Source organism: Spodoptera frugiperda, chromosome 9 (assembly GCF_023101765.2).
Source record: "Spodoptera frugiperda isolate SF20-4 chromosome 9, AGI-APGP_CSIRO_Sfru_2.0, whole genome shotgun sequence".
In the NCBI taxonomy this organism is placed as follows: domain Eukaryota; kingdom Metazoa; phylum Arthropoda; class Insecta; order Lepidoptera; family Noctuidae; genus Spodoptera; species Spodoptera frugiperda.
In genome coordinates, this window is record NC_064220.1 from 6,812,027 (window position 1) to 6,835,287 (window position 23,261).

The 23,261-nt window shown below is 35.9% G+C and overlaps 1 protein-coding gene across 1 annotated transcript in view; it reads left to right on the forward strand.

Moving 5' to 3' along the window:
- Positions 1 to 1,503: 1,503 nt before the first annotated feature.
- LOC118271371 (allatostatin-A) overlaps positions 1,504 to 23,261 on the forward strand; it is a 73,609-nt gene continuing 51,851 nt past the window's right edge. Inside the window, exon 1 of the mRNA XM_035587450.2 lies at positions 1,504 to 1,606. The gene's annotated coding sequence lies outside the window, so the exon portion shown is untranslated. The remainder of the gene's footprint in view (positions 1,607 to 23,261) is intronic.

Sequence of the window (23,261 nt, forward strand, 5' to 3'; positions counted from 1 at the left end):
TGCTGCGGACTACCTAGCGGGTTTACCGGGGTTCCGGCTCGAAAAGCAGGAGAAGGAACGGGGTGGTTTTTAGTCAGTAAGAGTCTGACACTCCCTCTCGCCTCGCCCAAGGCGAGAAAAGTCATTGGATGATTTTCCCCCCTCAGAAAAAAAAAAAGAATATTTATGAGTAGCATTCCGCGACACACGATACAACGACTGTCACGCTGCTATTCTAAGAACTCTTTGTAAGAACCACAAATTATTGTTCCAGGTCTGGGTGTGATATGCAAGTGAATATTTTATAAACCTACCCATGGGACAGGACCAAAATTTTAATACACTCCGACATCTTTATTTGATTTTGTCTGGACTTTAAAAGAGACTATGACCTCTGAGTTTGTTTCGGCATTTCTTCTCAGAGTAGTCGGATAGGAAATGCCGGCCTCATCTAGTTATTTAAGAGATTGACATGTAAAAGTGTTATTTCATAACCTATTTGCAAAATAAATATCATTTATCATTATCATTTAATACGAAACTACATTTTTTATAATATAAAGTACTATTTTTTTTCAAATTCAGAAATCAAACTTAACATATCTCTTGCCAAAAATATGGCAATAACTACACATCTCTAGTTTCCCTACCGAAAACATAAAGTTTATAATATTGCAGCCTGAAATTGTGGAACGTGTCTTCGCTGTAATACAGGAGAATTAATAGTACACTTCAGTGAAAATCCTAAAGCTTTACCATATGTACTGAAAACGTCCTGAAATTTTGTATAGAAATACCTTGTTTGAATGCACGGTTGACGCGATGGCTGGACAACCGGATAATACGCAACGTGTAGCGGGTTCGATTCCCAAGCAACTCTTTGCGTGATCCACAAATGTGAAAACGCACCCACGACACAGGATTCTTAAATCTACAATATGTGAAAAAGGGTCTGAAGTCAACTCTACTTACATCTTATTTTATTTTTGACATTCGACAAAAGAAACATAGCACTACTTACATTTTTTTATTAAATTCTGAACATAAATCATATCACTCGTATTGAACTAAATCACACTTTAAAACTATTTTAACTTCCGAGATATTTGATGATTACTTAAACTATTCCTTAGTAACGATTTTGTTCCGAAAACAATAGCTAAGGAAGTAACTATTAAATGACTGAAGTACGGCAGTAACGACCGATTTTTCTATTAACAGAAAACTTTTATATTCATACAATAAAATTGACATCTGAGATTCTTTTGCATGGAAAACCCATCAAAAATTCTCCGATAAAATTATCCGGCGTTAGAAAAATCGGCCCTTAATAATATTCAAATAGACATACATACCCACTATACAACGAATAATAAACAATTATTATTAAAAAACAAAAAGGAAAAACTATACAACAAAACATAGCACATACAGAAAAGCACTTTTCATAAGTGACCACTGCTTTCCTCTAGGTATAACATCTCCCGCCCGCCCAGTCACGATTGGCTCTCGGTTGCTTATAAAAGCCAGTGGCGAAAGTTCAGCGCACAGTTGTTTGCTGGCGGGCTTCAAGCACGCCGCATTAACATCGCGTGTGCCAAACCTTACGTGACTACGAACACATAAGGTAAGTTTAAAACTATTTAATATTTTTTTTATTTTTATGATTTTATGTGGTAGGAGTTTTTTTTTTGTTTGAGGGGAAATTAATAATAAATTTGTTGGGCAGTGTTATATTACGGAGTTTATATATTTTTATTTATTGGTATGACGATGTGATAATATACATTTTTTTTTATAAATAAAATAATTTTACGGAGAAGTATTACTTTTAAAAAGTACGTTGATTATATTTTTGTAATTCAATTTATTTAGATGCAGAAAACAATATTATATTTAAACGGAAGGGAATAACAATTTTTAGTGCGTCTTGTATTAAATTATATTGTGAAAAATCATATAAAAATAAATATTAAATCATTTTAAAATAAAGTACCTTACAATCGCTTACATTTTAAACATATTTTTCACTTTTTTATTGAGATCAAAAAAGGTTATTCGTTACTAATAATAACTATGACTAAATTATTTACAACTTAAAAATACCTAAAAAGAAAAATTTTTTGAAAATAAACATTTTAAAATAATCTAAAATATAACCATCAAAGTTACAGTTTTACCAAATTATTTGAAGCAAATACATTATACAATAACCATAATTATTTTTCAAATTTTTCTTAGCCTTACCATCGCCAAGAAATCTTCGTAACTTATTTAAATATAAAAGTGGCTGTCGAAATATGAATTAAGTATGTAGATTCAATTTACATTCACAAATACATAAAGTATGTGCAAAGATTATATTACTGAAAGTAAAGCTAACAAACCAGAGTTTGCGATACATTATTATAATATACAAAGATATACGGAAAATCGGATATGTAATTTTCTTATATTTATTTATCTGGTTCAAAGTCAAGGAAGACACTTTTGAACGTCAAAGTAAATATGTATAACAATATTAATAACGCCTGTCTGTCGGTCAGACCTCTAGTGAAGCTATTTGCTCGTCCCAAAGTGTAGATTTCTATGGAGAAGACCGAGCAAGAAACTCCATAGGTTACTCTTTTTCAATCAGATTCACAATACAATTCTTAGTTACATTGTTTCGATTGCTTCAACTATGTGAGAACAAAGTAACAAGAAGTTCACCAAAAAATATTAAACAGATACAATACACAGGTTAGATTTATGAATAACTTAAATACTAGTGCATCAATCTCTTATAGGTAAGCACAACATACATTATATCTCAAGTGGTATACAAATTAAACCGAAGGCAGGCATCCAATCATTAATGGCATTCAAAATTACTAGTAATAGTAATCGGAGACAAATTAAATATTTCCTTCTTTGTTATAAAGAAATACGAGATACATCGCGATACCTATCTTACGAAAAACGTATTTATGGATTTATACGAGTATATCCAATGTTACGACGAACTTATACATCATTTGAATTAAACATTTAATTAATTAAGCACTTATGGTCATGCAGACTAAACGTGTATAGAAAATTTTAGCTCAATCGAATGAGGATATTTGCCTTGAAATTTATTTGCTAAATTCCACTTCACACGCATACATACATAGCTACATACATGCATTGCAAGTTAAAAACTTGTAAAAGATATAGATATCAATATTCATATAATGTTCTATTATCATACTCATGTAAAAAAATACGAAGGATGTTTCGACAGTCGGGATTTCGATAAAATATTTATTTATGAATTACAATTTAATAATATTAATTAGTCAATACAGGATGTTATTTAGCTGGTGATCGTGATCGGACTGGCTATCTAATCTTTATATATATAATTCTTCTGTAAGTGTGTATGTCACTGAACTTCTCTTAAACGACTGGACCGATTTTGATGATTTTTTTTGTATGTGTTCAAGGGGATCTGAGAATGGTTTAGATTCACAATTTTTTTTTCGCTGGACAATGTTTTTTTAATTAATTTTTAATTTATTAGTAGTTGCTGATTTTGGAATGTTTTACATTAGATCCGACAAATTTTCAAATTAAAGACGTGTAGACAGGACAACGTCTGTCGGGTCCGCTAGTGTCATTATATAATTCAATTGAAAATTAAGTAAATGCAAAAGGCCTTAGCTATTACATTATCAAAATGGATCAAAATAGCGGGTTACGATGATTTAACTAGGTCTGAAAAAAAATATAACCAGTTTTTAAGAAAACAGCATATTACACATTTTTAAAACGCGTAAAATGTACATTTTTTAATTAAACCGACGTGAACCAACGCTTGCTTTTCCTTATCTATCCAATCCCTGATTTCCCCAAAAACCCTTAAATTCATAACCCCCAAAAAGCCGGCAACGCACTTGTAACACCTCTGGTGTTTCAGGTGGATTGCTTACCATCAGGTGATCCGTGTACTCGTTTACCGGCTTATACCATAAAAAATCATCCCATAATAGCATATAAAAAGATATTTTCTAAGCATTTCTACTAAAATTAAATAATCCCTATAATTGGCATTAATAAACTTGTCCATTCATAAATTGGGAACTTATATATTGAAATTATTAATATCTGATCGCTTATCAACACATTCTTGTAACTACAAATATAAAGATAATAATTTTAATATCACATTCCTTATATTTGTTCTTCATAAGTGTCCATATTAATAAAGTATGTTACTTTTCACCTATGTAAAATAGTACATATGTATGTCTATTTTTGTCGTACTACAACTTTTTTAGTCATCGTTAGGTACTATAAACTATTTTCTTATTATTATTACATCCCTGTGTTATTTTCTAATATTGTTACCTTGTTGGTCGAGTTCTTTGGTTCGATTCCCGCGACGCGCAAAGTGTTGCTAGGCTTGATTCAGTTTTTCGAAGCAGTAGTAGCATGAAGTCCGTAATATGACAATGGGCTCACCCCCTATTACATGGGAATTATAACACAAGTGTTGAAAAGAGGACGTACCTACAATTTTACCCTCAGTAATGTGCACCTCTGCCTACCGCTTCGAGAATAAAAGGCGTGACGATACTTTTTTTGACGATTGTTAAATAACAGAACAACAAACCGTGTGACATATTACAATACGTTAATTATCACCCAACTCATTCCACGGGTGTTTTAACGTACGGGGATACCGTGGTCCCAAATATAATATAATAATAAATTCGAGGTCCAGATAGATAACAGTTCATATTTTTTAACATATCCCATGTAATTAAGAGGCAAGCTTATGGCCAGCTGCGGACTGCCTAGCGGGTTACCGGGGCACCGGTTCGAAAAGCAGGAGTAGGAACCGTGAGGTTTTTAGTCAGTAAGAGTCTGACACTTACTCTTGCTTCGCCCAAGGAGTGAGAAGTCATTGGATGATCCCCCCCTCAAATATAAAATCTATTCCAATTCTATTTAAAAACACCTTTACAAGCTTCTACATTTTTTTTTTTTACAAAATGGCTGCCTTCTCTGCCCACACTGACCATAAACTACATTTAATAATTCCCAGTACAATAACTAGGTAGGAAATGTAAGTTACAGTTAACCCTAAATTACATTAGTTAGAGAAAAAACCGGATAGCAATCGCCGCCGCCCATGGACACCCGATGCACCAGAGGGGTTACAAGTGCGTTGCTGGATTTTTGCGGGTTAGGAATTGGGAAGGGGGTTATTGCCAGAATCCAGTTATTAATGTCACAATTGCTGTTAAAAATGGCGTAACTCTATATAGTCGGCAAAGCACTCGTAATACTCATGATGTTGCAAGTGTCCACTTATGATCACAGGTCTTGGAAACTTTGTTGCTAATAATAGTAATTTTAAGCAGCTTTAAATCTATTAAAACCCACCTACGCCATTTACTTCAAGCAATCGATCGAATTAAAATAGCAACTCAATGTTTTAGTGAATTTTATTTAAAGTACCGTAACATTTCAGTTAAACCGCAAATATTGTTACTGAAACCTATCGGGATGGGTTTTCGAATACGGTGTTTTTAAACGAGCAATACTTTTCTGTAACATTTGGTTGCATTATTGATCTTAACTAATTGATGAGTCATATCGGCTATACTAAAAATGTTTAAAATATAAAAAAAATAGAATAATGAAAATTAGCTGGGGTATAACTGCGATTTAGCTGTTAAAGTGAGTTATATTTTTTGTTTCCCTGGTTTTAGTCTCTGTTGTGAGTACATCTTTAGTTCTATGATCGCAAATGAAACCGTACCCTTATGCACACCCGGAGCTGCGGACAACCTAGCGGGTTTACCGGGGCTCCGGCTCGAAAAGCAGGAGAAGGAACGGGGTGGTTTTTAGTCAGTAAAAGTCTGACACTCCCTCTCGCCTCGCCCAAGGCGAAAAAAGTCATTGGATGATTTTCCCCCCTCAAAAAAAAAACCCTTATGCACATGAGAAGCTTCATGGAAGCCTTGAACCTCTGGGCCGCCATGAAATTTTTATACACTTCGAGCATATTGGACTACACAGTTCACATAAAACTAATTAATGTTACGTCCTTTACGTTTACCGCTGTTTTGGTTGTTACACGTGTAAGGCTTTAGCCTTATACAATGTGATAGGGGTGAGACTTCTAACCCGTTAAGGCTGAGTATTACATCAAATTTTATCGACAACAAAAATAATATGGGGGTTTGAAACCCCAATTGAAAATATTGAAAAATAGCGATTTTTTCGGTAAAAATAATTCAGAAATGATTTTTTTTTCTCACCAAAACATTATCAAACATATGAAATCAGTAATGAATTAGTTAGCCAAGGTTATTAGCTACCGTTTGTCGTTTTTTTTTTGTTTCTACGACGCATACAACCTTTAATATCACATAAAGTAAAAAAAATATTAAAATAGCCATAATTTTTCGGGGAGGGGGGAATCCCCCATATAATTTTTTTGTAGATACAATTAGATGTAGTACTCAGCCTTTACGGGTTAGAAGTCCCACTCCTATCACGTTGTATATTAAAGCGTATTTTCGAACACTCCACCTAACATATAAAACAAAAATAATAACATGCAACATAACGCCCCTTATCCCCAAAGGGGTATGCAGAGGTGCACATTACGGCACATAATGCCGCTATACAATATACACACATTTGATTTCACCATTTGTGTTATAAGTCGCATGTAATAGGGAGTGAGCCTATTGCCATTTACTGGGCACATTTCCAGCTTCCGTTCTACTACTCAGAATTTTTTTAGCCCAGAAATACTTTGCCCGACCCTGGAATCGAATCCTAGTCGCACTTGTAATCCCTCGACCAACGAGGCAATCTAAAATAATATCACTCACGAAAAAGTAATCTTATTCTATACACTGACAGTCAAATTTCAAACTTGAACGTATTTTTAATAAAAGTTACTAACTTATGTTTGTGAAATAATTTCCTATGTTGAAGAAATGGGAGCAACATAATTTATTCTGAGATTGCAAAGTTTTTACTCTCTTGGCTTGATAGTCGGGATAGCGACTCTTGATTACAGGGTCGAAACGATGATTTTACACCAGTGATGTGTTATGTAGCTGTGCTACGAAGATGTAGTAGCTAAGCTGTGAAACTATGTGATCATTTCCACCGATACTAAGATGTGCTATGAAGATGCGTCGCCGCAAAGTAGCTACACGAGTAGCAACTCGAGTATCAATATCACATATACATAGCACGCATCTTTCCACATAAAAAACATCGTATATCTGAGTCCATTTCCACCAGTGCTAAGCTATGAATCAGAAACTTTTAAACTGCGATCTCTAGTTCACTGACCAGTCGTGGAGATTATGACAAGCCCACTTATGTGTAGAAGACATGAGACATGAGTCTTCTACACATAAGTGGGTTTAAAGAAGCTTTTTACAACAATGATGACTTAAAAACTACATTAAAAATACTTTTAAGTATATATAGTTAAAGAAACATATAAGTAACATAGTACGTCTCTTTAGTAGTTTTTGATCCCAAGGGCGTAAGTTTATATGAGTAATGTGTATAAAATATTATATTATGCTATTCTCTTAAAGTCTTTAAATAAATAATTAGGAACACTAAAAGGATGATATGAGATACAATATTGCTTTTAGTATAGCAGACTAAGTCATTACAGTTACATAATTTTATATAATAGTACGGTAATTAAAATGGTGTAAAACAACTTAGGAGAAAATTAAGATATAATTTAGAATAATAAAGTTTATTAACTATTATGTTTTTCGGCTAATACACGTACGTGACAGTCGCCGCGTCGTGAGTTGTGAAATGCTGCTCATGAATATGAGCCTCTAGCATGGCTTGACCTGTGCACTACCTGGCAGGTTAACAAGTCTCCGGCTCGAAAAGTAAGAGTAGGAACGGGGTGGTTTTTAGTCAGTAAGAGTCTAAAACTCCCTCTCGTCTCAACCAAGGCGAAAGAAGTAATTGGATGATTTTCCCCCCTCAAAATAAAAGCATGGCTTGAAACTAATCGAGTTCGTCGTCAAATAATTACGCGAGTAAGCCGATCATAATGATAAATTTAGTATGTCCCACGAAAGTTTTAATAAAGTTTATTTTACATATTTACCAATTTTTCTCACTCATTTGTGAATGTCAACATTTTTCTTTACTCTCCCAGTTTATTAAAACAATCGCATCAAAATCCGTTGCGTAGTTCCAAAGATCAGAGCTCTCAAGCTTTTCATTTTCTGTGTCTATATTACACAGAAAATGAAAAGCGACTTTGTTTTATACTAAATAGTGATGAAATTTGGATTTCTATGTATTATAAATAGAAATACCACTTTACTTACAAAAGGTAGTAAGCGACCGGTATGTGGGACGGGATTTTCCTTTATTTTATTATTGTTCCTTTGGTGTTTCTATTTATAGATTAGAATTTATATTTAAGGCGTTACTCCTGTATAGAACTAAGTCCTCAATATGTATAAATAGATATTGAGTTTCTATAAAGAAATGTTTCCATCAAACTTGTTGTATAACTTTAAATTAGGTGATCTTTAACTTGATCTGTTTTGTAAGTTTCAAATATTTGATCTTTAACGTAACTTATAATTATATTGGCATGATATTTATTAGAGGAGGACCAAGGGGGAGGCCTTTGTTCAGCAGTGGACGTCTCTCGGCTGATGATGATGATGATGATGATGATGATATTTTTTACCGTAGGAGAAAGTAGGACGCCCTAGCACAATTTAAGCATGAGTGAGGTTATCGGAGGTTCAATTACCCCCCTTTCCAATCTTCCCAATACCTGATTCCCCAACAAACCCTTAAATTCCTAACCTCCAAAAGACTGGCAAAGCACTTGTAACGCTTCTGGTGTTTCGGTTATCCATGGGCGGCAACGATTGCTTACCATCAGGTGATCGGTCTACTCGTTTACCAACTTATACCATAAAAATATATAAGAAGACCACTACTTACCCTCTCAGAGCAAAAAAGTATAGAACAAACTATGACCTTAATAGATATGCAAACTAAGATAAAATGTCTGACCATTTTAATGAGGAATGTCAACAACAAATAATTAAAATCACACTTATATTATAAATGTCAAAGTTTGTTTGTTTGGATGTTTGTCCGTCAGTCACACTGAAACTACTGAACGGATTTTGATGAAGTTTGTTATACAGAGAGGGTATGAGCTGACTTGGGTGATAGAATACTTTTTATCCTACGGGAATGCAGGCGAAGCCGCTTGCAGAAGCTAGTATCAAAGAAAGCTAATTATTATTTTAATTAAAGTCATTGTTGAACATTTCTGAGTTTCTCGCTCTTCATAAATAGTTATTTCAAAGTAATTCATTCATATAACTGTAGTAGGTATAAGAAAGTTCATAGAATTATTGAATCACGGTAGAGTATTGAAAACAAGTTATTCTGAAACTTCCTTACGTCTTGTCGTCTGAAATAAAACAATTTAAAGACTTTTTGTTTTAAACCCGATATTATAGCTTACTAACTTTTGACAGACAAAAAATGTAAAAAATATTATTTTCATGTATGGATGTCATGGTAGTCCCGAGCGGGGTCGAAACCAAGTATCGAAACCTTGTGACTGTTTCCGAGTTATATGTACTTTCTAAGATAATTTAGACACCACTGACAAACGGTGAAGGAAAACATCGTGAGGAAATCTGGGCTTATAATTTCTAATTATAAGTTTGAAATTGCCAACCCGCATTGAGCAAGCGTGGTAATTAATGCTCAAACCTTCTCCATGTGAGGAGAGGCTTTGGTCAGCAATAGCCACTTATAGGCTGATGATGATGATGAATGGTACTTTATATTCATAAGCATTTAGTAAAATATACATGTATATTATATTAATGTTACAAACACACGTTTTAAGTGTGGGAGAGCCATGCTTCGGCACGAATGGGCCAGCTCGACCGGAGTCATACCACGGCCTCACAGAAAACCGACGTGAAACATCGCTTGCGTTGTGTTTCGTTATGTGAGTGAGGTTACCGGAGGCCCAATTCCCCCCTTCCCAATCTTCCCCATCCCCATTCCCGAACAACAACCCTTAAATTCCTCACCCCCAAAAAAGCCAGTAACGCACTTGTAAAGTCTCTGGTGTTTCAAGTGTCCATGGGCGGCGGCGATTGCTTACCATCAGGTAATACGTCTGCTCGATTACCGGCATGTTTCATAAAAAAAAACACACACTCCAATTTTAGTAATTAGTCTAAATCTAAATGTATCCTTGACTACTTTACTATACATCTTTTATCCAGTACCTAGTCAAAAAGAATAAGCTAACCAATAAATAAATATACAATACTTTTCCTGCATTACAAAGGCATCAGAAAACTTATCTTGAATATGCCAGTTATAGTTTATTTCTAGAAATATTGAACATATTCAAGAGAAAAATGGAGCCTTCAACCAGACATTGGCTTACAAAGGATTCAATAATATAACTGAAAAGCTATTTTCTTACACATATAAATTCACGCCTTTAAATCCCTGAAGGGGTAGGCAGAGCACATACATAATTTCAAGACTGTCTTATTTGTAGTGTAATCGTAAGTGCAACTGACAAGTATGAGGTCTCGAATTTGATTACCGGGTCATGCAAAATGTTATTGGGATAGTTAGTAACTTAGTTTCTCAGTGATATGGATTTTAGGATAGAGCTCGGTTAATAAACCCCTGTTAAATGGAACTTATAACATAAAAAGTCATGAAGAAATCAAACAAGGGATCAAACTCCAAAAACAAGTAAAATCTTTAATCAATCCATTTACTGTTCCACTGAAACAAATGAAATAAATAGCAAAAACAATATCTAAAACATTTTTGCCTCCAACTGTACGTTTGCCGTTCCTTGAAAGTAGATACGTAACAACCAGCCTAACTCTTTGAATGGCTCTCCACAGGAATCGATGGAATTCTATCCGATTTTCAACGACTACAAGTACTCTGTTAGTCATCATATAAAATCAGATTTTCTTGTTGGTAGAGTAAAAGTTTTTTTTTTTAGTTTTAACTACTTTTAAGTGAAGGGAAACTAAACGTTAACATCATTTAGGCATTTCAAGTAGATCAGGAATTTTAAACATTAAACAAAAAAATATACAAGGTGTCGTTATGAAGCCGAGAAATATAGGAGGTAACTCGGCTATTGATTCTCAGTCCAAATCAATAAAAAAAAGGACGCCTATCACATTTCGAACGTTATGTAACTAGCTTAAAACGCGGCATTACACACAAAACTCAAACACTAGGTAGGTATTTGATATTATTACCAATTCCCTAAAAACCTTTTTTAAAAATTCTAAAATACTGACAAATTTAAATAATTTATTATAGCCGTGTTTACCTATTGACCAGAAACCTTATTTTAAATCGAACATTTATGACTACTGTGACATGCTCCCGAGTTTTGTTGTGATTTCAAAACTACAACCTGTATATAAAATGTCAGTCTGTCTGTCAGTCCTCTAGTGAAACTATTTGCTCGTTCCAAAGTGTAGATTCCTATTGAGAAGAACGAGCAAGAAACTCCATAGGTTACACTTTTTCAATCAGATTCGCGACAAATCGATGTTACATTGTTTCGTTGGTTCAATTGTGTGAAAACAATGTAACACCAATATCCAGTTAAAAAGTGATTTATTTCAATTATTTACCTGATTGATCAAAGCGTCATTGGAACCTTTAAATTTTAAAGATTAAAGTAAGTAGCATGGTGTCTCGTAATTTCTCCGACGTATGGACAATCACACTATTACATAGTCGTTTTTTGAGTAGGAAAAGTAATAAATTGACTTCTCCCGCCTTGGGTGAGGCGAGAGAGTGTCAGACTCGTACTGAATAAACATTCCATTCTATTCCTACTTCAATTCCTAGTAACTTGCAAGGCTCGCAACAATTATACGGTACTTACTTAAAACATAATTTTGGTAGAAAGTGACTGTTTCATTGAAAATGTGCGTCTCTGTCTACCCATTCGAGAATTTAAAGGCGTATTATGTATGCATGTATGTCCGTATAAAATTTTGAGTGACAATTTGAAGGATTCTGTCCAATTTATGACGACGTTGGCCTTCCATTTTATGAACTACTTTACCTGTGGGAAATAGGTACGTACTATACGCACTATAAACTATACAATTTTGTTCTACCAAATTGTGTGTTATGTGTGTTTTATAAGGAATTTAAAAACTAAGGTATATGGTAGCTGTAAGAAAAATATACATCAGAGACTCAAATCTTTCCGTGGGTATCATAAAACACTACTAACAGACTACACATTTGCCAGAATTTGGACTTGTAGTCACATTTTCGACCTGATTGCCAAACAGAGATTATGTAGAGGTGATCCAGATAGATTCTGACAGACCTGTACGTGCTGCGCGCCTCATAGAACCATCAGAACCACAGATGACGTCCACTGTAGGGCTGATGCATAAGTCAGCCCCTCTTTGAGGAGTGGCCAGAGAGGTGTCACGGCGTCCTCACCTACCGCCTGACGCAGGTGCTTACCGGACACGGAAGTTTCGGTAGGTACCTGTTTCGGATTCGACGGGCGTTTCCTCCCGCCGAATCCGAAACAGGTACCTAGGTGTCGGCATTGCGAGGACCACCCGGAGGACACGGTAGAGCATACAGTAGCGGTGTGCCCTGCATGGGCTGAGCACCACCGTGTCCTTAGGGATGTGATCGGCGACGGTGACCTCTCGCGTCCGGCATTGGTTCAAGCCATGGTGCGGAGCGGGGGAGACTGTGATCTCCTTCTCCTGCGAAGCACTCATGTTAGCTAAGGAGGAGGCGGAGCGCGTGAGGGAACGATCCTCCTCACGCCCCAGCCGCCGCAGAAGACACTCCGGGCGTCGGGGATCGCGTGACGACCTCCGGCCACCGTAAGTGCGGGTCTTTGAACGGCGAGCAAGGGTAGCTCGCCGTCCGACCACAACCAGACCCGTGCGTACGGAGAGAGCACTCAAAGAGCCCGACCACCACAGATTCTCAAAAGGGCTGCTGCCCGATCCGTAGCTGCGGACAACGTAAAAGGTTACCGGGGCTCCGGCTCAAAGCAGGAGAAGGAACGGGGTGGTTTTTAGTCAGTGAGAGTCTGACACTCCCTCCCACCTCACCCAGGGCGGGAGAAGTCATTGGATGATTTTCCCCCATAAAAAAAAAAAAAGGCCTGATGCATAACCCGGAGCTGCGGACTACCTGACGGGTTACCGGAGCTCCGGCGTGAAGAGCAGGTGTAGGAAGGATGTGGTTATTAGACAATAAGAGTCTGACACTCCCTCTCACCTCACCCTAGACGCGAGAAGGCATCGGATATTTTTTCCACTGTCATTAAAAAGGTTAGTCTCTGACTTCAGACCAAATAACGTATAATAGTTACTAAACAACTAGTTTACTACACCTAATGACCTTATACCTTAGGGAAAAGATATCCTCCCGTATATTACCAAAAGTCGTAATAAAAAATACTGAAAAAAACCCACATTTCGTTTTCCCATTATTATTAACTTTTGTGTCGTAATGCTTATCGTTGACTTCATACAAACTCATTGTGTGTTATCTTATCGGTTTCCCGATACAACACACAACTGATTGATGAATCTGATCAGCTCATTATGTGCCACAGGATAGATATTTGATTGGTCAACAAATTGCAGTTTCCAATGAATTTACACGATGAAAATTACACTAATATTATACATGTGAAAGTTTGGATATTTGTTCGACAATAACGCTGAAATTATGAAATTTGGTAAACAGACAGTGGTATACATTTTAATTCACACACGGGCGAAGCCGCAGACAGAAGCTAGTATATATGTAAGTCGAAGCACTTTTTCATTTCTTACTAAACATTCAATACATTACTTTCAAATCACTTTTTGATATACTAGCTGTTGCCGCGCGGTATGACTCGCTCCGATCGGCTCCTATTGACCTAATTAACGGAGGCTATAGTCTCTCTCCATAAATGTACTGTCCAACATAAAAATAATTATTCAAATCGGGCCTGTAGTTTCGGAGAATAGCGCGCTAAAAAAATAAACTCTTCAGCTATATTATATATTAGTGTCGATAAGAATTTATATCCGAAACCACAATTATACGACGGATAAAGTGAATAAAAATAACAAGTGATCGTTATAGTATGTACCAAATTATTTTAAGTATTCTCATAGTAGTCCAGTCATTTGGTAGATAAAAAGGGCCACAGACACACAAACAATGGTTTGTACACGTGGTGGTGCAGATGAATAATACTTTGCGGCGCTCGTACGCCAAAAACTATTGATTTTATGAAAAAGTTATCAATACATAAATTGTAGGAAATTTGTTCTAGTTTAATTTTGTAGATAAATATTTTTTCGTAAAATGCGTCGGAACGAAGATATTAATAAAATACCGCTTTAGGCGCAATTTTTTCAATATGGCGGGGCGAGCGGCGGGTGTACGAGGGGGCAAAGTTGAAATTCGAAAAGAGCATACCCAAATCTATAAATTCACCAATTTTCAAAACTCCCGGATAAATTTCCAGGCAAAACTACCAAATGACTGGACTATAGGTGATGAGGTCTTAAATATGTTCACCGATTAAGATGTGTTTTGACTGTTTATAACAAGTCAAAGTAAAAATTAATTATTTCAAATAGACCAGTATCAAAAGTGCCATCACTTTTCAACTTCAAAGCAAACATAATAATATTAATAACGTCTGTCTATCGGTCAGTCCTCTTGTTCTCCTATTTGCTCGTTCCAAATTGTAGATTCCTATGGAGAAGAACGAGCAAGAAACTCCATTCTTCTCAACTCAAGTCCTTTGATGATTGCAATTTCATACCACAAAAATCAACACGAAACCTGAAGTAAATCTATTATTCTCAGCCATGACAGTGCACACTGTCGCCAGTACAAGCCGTCATTCTAAAATCCTCCTCAATCAAAAGGCATTTACACACTACAGGCCTTTGTTGTAAGCAACGGGCTCATGTCGTGAACTCGGCTTTATACTGTCTCTATATTCGCTCTTCCCTTGTGTGTGTCTTATGCTTTATAGTAAAGTGTAAGACAAGAGTAACATTCTACAAAGATCCAACTAAGTTATGGTTTAGTTTCAACTAACTGTTACTGCTAGTGTGTGTTTGACTGTACGGTTGGCACAGAGGGTTAGTGAACGACTGCTGGCTTAAGTGTCGTGGGTTCGGTTAAAGCATAGGACAATTCTCCTTATTTATTTTTATTTTATTGTTAAATTTTTGGAGCAAAACAAATTGCCAGGTTATACCCATTGTTATTTTGTATTTTTTTTAAAACAAGTTGCCTCACATTAGGTTTTTCTCATGGATGCGTTTACAAACATACAATTTCACATACACATGACACCCAGACCCTGATCAACAATCTGTGGATCACACAAAGAGTTGTTCCGTGCGGGAATCGAACCTGCGACATGTTGCACGACATTCAGTTGTCCAGCCACCGTGTCTACTGTGCAGTCAAAATACACAATTAGATACTTGAGTATATATTTTTTTTGTTACGGGTCTAGTGTGATTTATATATGAATTTGTAAAAACTCACGCCACATGCAAAAATCTCAGTATAAAGAAAGGTTACCTTAAAAAAAATAAATAAAATATCTAGGAAACCATTACAGAAAGCCGGCACAAAAATATTTAATTTCAATAATCCAATTCTAACACGAAAAGTAAATACTGAAAATGAATATTGTTTTCATTGGCTTCAGTCGAATGTGTTGCCGGTTTCATTTCATGAAATAAATATTAATAAGGCCTTACAGTTACAGTACAATATTAAGGTACCTGCTCTTTTCTGTTTTTGTATGTGACATTTTACCTTTTGACATATTTATTTTTGTGTACAACCTTCTAATAATTGCGACTCGGGAACACACTGTTAGTGACCTTTTTTGATACTTTTATATAAGTGTTCAAATGTGCTCAAACTGAGTTAGATGAAGTTAGATTTTTGGTTACGCTTTTATGGAATAACGAGATTGACGTGAAATAACGCTTGCATTGTTTTTCGTCTCGTAAGTGAGGTTACCGGAAGCTCAATTACCCCTCTCCCCAATCTCTGGTTTGACTCCCAGATCGGGCAATACATATATTGTTGGTTTTTTTCGGTTATTCGAAAAAAAACTCAGTAGTAGCACGGAGTCTGGAATTGTGTCCAGTATGTGGCATTAGGCTCACCCCCTATCACATGGGACTTATAACATAAAGTGTGAAAAGTGAGTGTAAATCGTAGAGTGGTATTACGTGTTATAATATGTATCCTTGCTTTCCCTTCGGGGATAAAAAGCGTGAAAATATTATACGATATCACATTTTAATCCTTTTGAGAATTCAGCAGTCGATAAACTAAGGATAACTTTTACAATGGGCTGTAATCTAAATCAAATTCAGTAATAAATATAAGATTTGTCATTATTCATTTAATCACCGATCTAAGTTCCTTAATTTGCTTAGCAAAACTTGCTTACTTTACTCTTAATTTAACAAAGATTAAGTAAAGAAGATTAAAACTTCGTCTGTTTATCTGATAATAGAGATTAACAGTATTTTCTTAACTTGTTAATCAGTATAATCTGATTTGGTAAATATTTTCCATTATTAACAAAAAAACATAGACATTTTTGTGGTATTTAAGCAAGTAAACGGACAGACGGATCACTTAATGGCAAGCAATCGCCGCCGCCCATGGACCCCTGAAACATCAAGTGCGTTGCCGGCCTTTTGGGGATTAGGAATATAAGGGGTATTGTGGAATCGGGGATTGGGAAGATTGGAAAGTGGGGTAATTGGGCCTCCGGTAACCTCAGTCACACAACGAAACACAACGCAAGCGTTGCTTCACGTCAGTTTTCTGTGACGCCGTGGTGTCATTCCGGTCGAGCGTGCCAAAGATGGCTCTCCCACACTATTACATTGTATATGTACAGTTGTATACTCCTGCCTATCCTCTCGGGAAATAAGACGTGATTTTATAAATAGACAAGAACTGTAAGCAAACAACGACACATTGACATCTTATTCGAAATAGTCGTTAACGGCATTGTTTTTTTGTCACTCCAACGCGTAGAAGCGATAAAAATGCTTTTAAGATTATCTTACAGTAATTGAGTGTCGTTTGAGTATTTGGTACTAAGAAACACAAAAAAAAACCTCTTTAGATAAAAACTCGGGCACTTCGCTACGAGTAATCAGGTCGTAGTAACTGGCGTAGTCAGTGCTACGCCGTAGCTCGGAGCTCGTAGTCTGCTACGCTTTTGAAACAGATTTAAAGTAAATATTTTTTAATAGCTGATGTCTGAAGCTTCGCTCGCCTTGATTACGAACTTTGTGACTTCATTTTCTAAAATAAAAGTAGCCTAAGTTACTCCTTAGGGCATTAGTAATATTATTAGCTATTTCAGAGATTAGCCGGTACAAACAGACACACAAACAATCGGATAAAATAAAAATTGGTATATGTATCGTACGTATTAACATTCATATAGTAAAAAGCGGTTAAAACAGTAATTGACTGCGCGGTTGGCGCGGCGGCAGGGCAACTGACTGCCGTGCAACGTGTAGCGGGTTCGATTCCCGCACGGAGCAACTTTTTGTGTGATCCATAAACTGTTGTTTCCGGTCTGGGTGTCATGTGAATGTAAAATAGTTCATCACAGGAGAAAATCCTAGTGAATTTTTAGTAACTTTTTTTAAAATGTAATTTACATTCTGTCAATAACAATGTGAATATTAAATGCAGATTCAATAACAACATGATTAAACTGAAACGGCTGTCAATTACTTAATGTGTTATGTTTAATTCATAAGATTAATGATAATTACTTGCCAATTAACTGAGATTTAATTATTCAGTTGGTAACACCGAACTACCAAATACGTTCTGACAGTTAGACAAGTTCCTATATACAGGTTGTATTAATAGAATTTAACCGGGTCTAGTCAAAAGTTTAAAATACTATAAATAGACAAATATTTAAAATACTATATATAAAAAATATCTTTATAAATAAATAATTCGTAAGACTTGTACGAAAACCCCAACCTTCGCGTCTGCACACGCTGCTCATGACGAAGAGTCCCTCTGTGACTCGAAAATAGTAGAGCTTTTCTCCATTAATTTACGTGAGCAAGCCGTGATTTTTAGATTTCTAGACTCACAGATAGCTAGAAAGGCCGTGGAAATAATTATCATTAGCGTTTCTGCTCTAATCATTAAAGCAAAATAATAATAAAATCGTTATGTAACTCATTACCGGTGCAATAGATTTGTAACATCAATACCGTAACACAATAATTTTGCGTACTCAACATACTATTACTTCATATTTATAACACACACTGTATATAGAAATTACAAATTATCGACTCATGGTACGTTTCTCATAAAATAACATCACACTTGTTATTCTACGACGGGGTAGACAGAGAAATAGTTATGATACACCCACTTCTTGCCCGTCAGTCGAATTGTTATTCTAACTCTAAAACAGAATATAATAGATTTGTTACTAACCATAATCTTACTGTGAGTGTCATAAGTCCCGATTGTATAGAACCACATTTGACAGAGACCACAGTAACAGCAGTCTTTATGAACTTTAACCTTTTTAAAGTCATAACACATTTAACGAGCACCACTCCAACCCGGCAATAAACTTGTCATTTTAATTTGAACTTTAAAGCGTATGTTTTATGATATAATTCATAATGTCAACACAAAAATGCCGACAGCGGGTGATCAGCGCGCGGTCCTCTCGAGTTATAGTTGAGATGTGCTTACTGCTCGCCGACAGCTAACCGCCAGCCAGGCGAAAGCGAAACAACGTCACATTGTATTGTCAAAAAGCTTCTAACTCGTGGCCAACTCGATGTCTGCGAGCTTGCACCTAGCTGGCGACGTGCGGTAAACAAGCTGGCAGTTAGCAGTAACCACAATTTGAAACAACACCGTACCGGAGCCGAGCCGTAGCCGTGTTTGTTAAGTGTGTAGACCTTTAAACGATCGCTAACCGGTCGCCTAAGCTGCGGACTACCTACGAAAAGCAGGAGAAGGAACGGGGTGGTTTTTATTCAGTAAGAGTCTGACACTCTCTCTCGCCTCGCCCAAGGCGGGAGAAGTCATTAGATGATATTCCCCCTTCAAAAAAAAAAAAAAAAACTCATGGTCTGGTAGACTATCACGGGTTACTCACGATGACTAGCAGACAATGCATAAGGACTAGGCAGCTAACTATGCACTGTATCCATTCTGATATTACGGAGTGCTTTATTCTGTACCACTTGATAAGATATAATATAAAATTATGTTATTAGGTTGTTGTAGCATTTTATTCTTTTTTTAAGTAGCCGACTCTGATAATGTATTAGTACTTTTGGGAGTTCATTAACCTGATAAAAAGTCGGTTAAATATGAATCAGATTTGCGTAGTTTTGTTCTATTAGTTTAGTTGAAACCTGGATGACTGAAATTGGCAATTGCTTTGAAAGTCTAGTAGTAATATGTAGAGTTCCTGAAATATATAGAAGATGAATTGGTTGGCCAATGATCAATAAGATAAGTTATTTCAGATTAAATTTATTGAAATGTATGGTTTTTTTTTATGTGAAATTTTATATTTTGTCATATCTTTTCTTATTAGTTACATATCAAATATTTAGCAGTATATACTTATAAAGCAACATCTTAATAAACTTATTTTATTAACCTGCTTCTCCCAGCGGCTTCGACTGCGACACCTAGGTTAATAAGTATCCTACCACCTAGTCAGCTCAAATCCTTATAGCAAATTTAATCAAAATCCGTTTAGTAGTTTCAGCGTGATTAACGGACAAATATCCAAACAAACAAACATTCATATGTATAATATTACTGTGGTTGGCAGTTTCAACCTCCGGCGATTCCATTAGCTTTCACATGAAACTCTTTATAGCACCTACACTCTTTTTGAACCTTTCAAAATTAACTACAACGACACATATTTTCAGAATTTCAATTGTAGAAACATATTGTTACAGTTCAAAAGATAAATCTTTTTAAAAATACCCTTTGGGCGCGGAAGCTTTACAGGAATTCTTTTGTTGCTCTTCCTTGTGTACTGTATAAAACGGTTGATTTGTTTCTTAGACATACAAATGTTGCCTAGTAACCTATTTTAGTAAAGGTTACTCAGATACACCCACGGATGTGTTCAGGTGGTTGATTGATATCAAATTGCTTTTGAAAATGGTTTAGTATTCGAATGGCCACATAATGACTGTTTAAAGTACGCGTCCACAGGCCCGCATGGTATGCATCACACGCAAAGAATTTTGGTTGGTCTTGTATAGAAACTCATGCAACTGCGTCCACTCCTTTTTTATATATATTTAATGGGTCGACGTTTGGCCGCTATCTCGGTGATCGATGATGCGGCCTACGATGGAACACGTCTGCCCATAAGCAACCTATTCACTAGGGCTTTGAAGACACCCAGGTTATACCCATCAGGAAACACAGACTCCGGCAAGGAGTTCCACTCCCTAGCTGTTCGTGCGAGTGGGTGGGATATCTGACTTTTCTGTACCTTAAGGTAAACGTCCACAGACTCGTTTCATCTGTATCAAACGCATTAATTTTTCAGACTGCGTCCACTGCATTGACAGCAATCAGATTGCCGACGTGAATATCAGCAATCGGATTGCCGATACCACTTTCACTCGGTTTTAGGCATCGGCATTCCGTATGACGTCTTCGGTTCGCATCGCATGTAGGCATTGCCGACGCGGTCCGTACGATATAGGATCAGTGGACGCTATCGTATGAGTTCTTATACAAGACAAACTAAAATCCGTTGCGTGCTATGTGCCCGATGTGTACAATACGGGTCTGTAGCCGCTTATCTTAATGATGCACTTTCTAGATTTGGTGGTTTTTTTTAAACGTAGTTTTTTACATAAATAAGCAAAGCAAGTACGTTGTTGTTGAAAGTTATACGTAATATGTTTCATTTTTGTATGAATATATATGACTTTTGTATGTTTTAATATTTTTTGTTTGTTGAATATTAACGTATATGACTTTACAGGATATATTACACTCGATAGAAATGGAATGATATTTGAGAGTCCGGTGTGAAACTTAATTCTGTACAAAATTGAGACATATACTTGGATCAATAAGATACAATTTCCAATATCCAATACATCACCCATTTATAATGTTACATCATAATTTTTGGGACACAAATCCAACTTTTCGTAACAATTAAATGGACTACATTACTCCAAATTGGCGACCCTCGACTCTCGAAGGTTTTTCAAAAGATGAAAGGACACAATCCCGATATGAAATCGCCAATCATAATGAATACCAAAAATTTTCAATGAATATTTTATATTGTTGTACAAATTGCGTCAGATGGATGAGTAAAGTATTATTGTGTTTATGAATCGTCAATAAAAGAGTTGCCGTAGCATTTGCACTTTAGAAAGAGCAACCATCTTCACTTAATACGGACTGGTAGAGAAATTTATTTTTTTCAAAAATACTTAACCTGGTCTAATTCTATTTCGAAATTCTAAGTATCTAGTAAAACGTGGATGTTACTTATTATACCCACACAAATTACAGTACATATGTATTTGATAGATGTCGAAAAATGTCGTGGTGGCCTGAAGGTTTAAGACGTCAGATTCGCATGCATATAGGTGTGGTTTTGAAACCCACCAATATATATATATATTGGTATATTGGTAATATATATATATAAATACCAATATAACTTTTTCCGAGTAATATGTACTTTCTAAGATTATTTAGACACCACTGACAAACGGTGAAGGAAAACATCGTGAGTGGACGAGGGCATTTTAAATTCTAATTATAAGTTTGAAATCGTCTATCCACATTAAACAACCTTCTCCGTACGAGAAATGCGTGCCTTTGGCCAGCAGTGGCTACTTATAGGCTGTTTATGTGTTGGACAGAGACCGGGCAGCCATCTTTAATAAACCTGTACCTTTCATACTGTGAACACCAATTCTGCATTGTCACGTCATTTTTTTATTCCACTTTGTAGTCTCATTTCACGAAACCAGTAAGAGGGTATACATTCTGGTCTACACACAACGCTGCGACATTTTAATATACACGGGTGTAACAAAAAGGGGGTATACATATCAAGTGCACCGTGTCTAGATAACATAACAAATGATACGGGAAGAGTTTTATTAACTCATGTTTTCATGGAACGAAGTTTTTAAGATTTACAGAAGAAATGTTTCGTAATTAACGAGTGACCACCGTAGTGTTGTGACACGTTTGTATGATTTATAAAATCAAGAACTATGCAATACCAAGTATTTGGTACTAATTTTTTTTAAACGTATTTTAGCTGAAACTTTGTGTAGAGATTCTATTCAACCTGTATTCATCAGGGCTTCTTGATGTATATGGGTATTTTGTTACATGCTGTATAATGAAATAGTGTAACGCCACTTGTTAGTGACACAGTGAATATTTTAAAACTTTTAATAGGCAATTCTTATAATAGATACCTCTGAACTTATCTTAAACTTTTAGTTTTCGAAGATTATCTAAAAACATTTAAATGCGTAAGTTGAAAACTTTTTTAGTTCACCCAATCTTTATTTACTTTCTCTATCGCTCTTAATATTCTAGATTTTAAGTGACCTACAGACTGTATTTCTAGCTATTTTAAGTTTAATTTGCTACAATTACTTTGACTTACTTGAATGAGTGTACGTCAAGTGTGGGAGAGCAATGCTTCGGCACGAATGGGCCGGCTCGACGGGAGTGATACCACGGCCTCATACTCTTAGGCATGAATATGAAGCCACTAGCATGGCTTAAAACTACTCGAGTTCCTCGTCAAATAATTACCCAAGACTTTATACTAGGCAATCTTACTTAAAACAACGGGAACATCCACCCAGCCCTGATATAACTTTAACATATTAAACGTAAGTGAAAAACGTGAATATATTATCATGAATTTAATTTTACTCTTATTAAAATGGTTTAATAATACCTGTACCGAAGTTAGAAAAGTTAATAAACTTTGAACGTAAACCTGCTGTGTTGCTAACAAGCATTTTAGCATATTTTAATACTCGTAATAAATACATATTTAACGGAGCTATTTATGGAAAGAAATAAACGTTGTTTCAAAGTTTCTGAGCAAA